Genomic DNA, 558 nt, shown 5'->3' with positions numbered 1-558 from the left:
GTGCCATACTGATTTTCTCAGTGGTAACACAATTTTACAGCCCCACCCACAATATAGAAGCATCCCAGAGTCTCCACACCCTTACCAGCATTTGTTGTTTTCTGTTTGTTTGAACTTTGCTATTAAAGCTAGACTTCTGGTATGGTGCGGTGGATTAGCACAAGGGAGGAAGTTCAAACCCACTAGCTGCTCTTCGAAAACCCTATACAGGGTGACTATGAGTTGGAACCGACTCAACAGCATTTAACAACAAATTAATGCTGGATTGAGATGACATCTCATTGTTGTTTTGATTTGCATTTGAGTCCTGGTGTGGCGCTGTGGGTTAATGAGCCAGACTGTAAATCCGTCTGAACTGCAAGGTTGGAGGTTTAAGCTCACCAGTGTCTCCTTGAAAACCCTATACAGGGCCCCTACAGGTTGAAACTGACTCGACAGCACTTAACAACAACAACAAATGCAATTTGTTGTTGTTGTCAGGTGCCATCGAGTCAGAACCGACTCGTAGTGACCCCATGCACAGCAGAACGAAACAATGTCTGATCCTGGGCCAACCTC

Source organism: Chrysochloris asiatica, unplaced genomic scaffold (genome assembly GCF_000296735.1).
Source record: "Chrysochloris asiatica unplaced genomic scaffold, ChrAsi1.0 scaffold00114, whole genome shotgun sequence".
Taxonomy (NCBI): Eukaryota; Metazoa; Chordata; class Mammalia; order Afrosoricida; family Chrysochloridae; genus Chrysochloris; species Chrysochloris asiatica.
The sequence above is the reverse complement of the archived record's forward strand: the minus strand, read 5'-3'. Positions refer to the sequence as shown.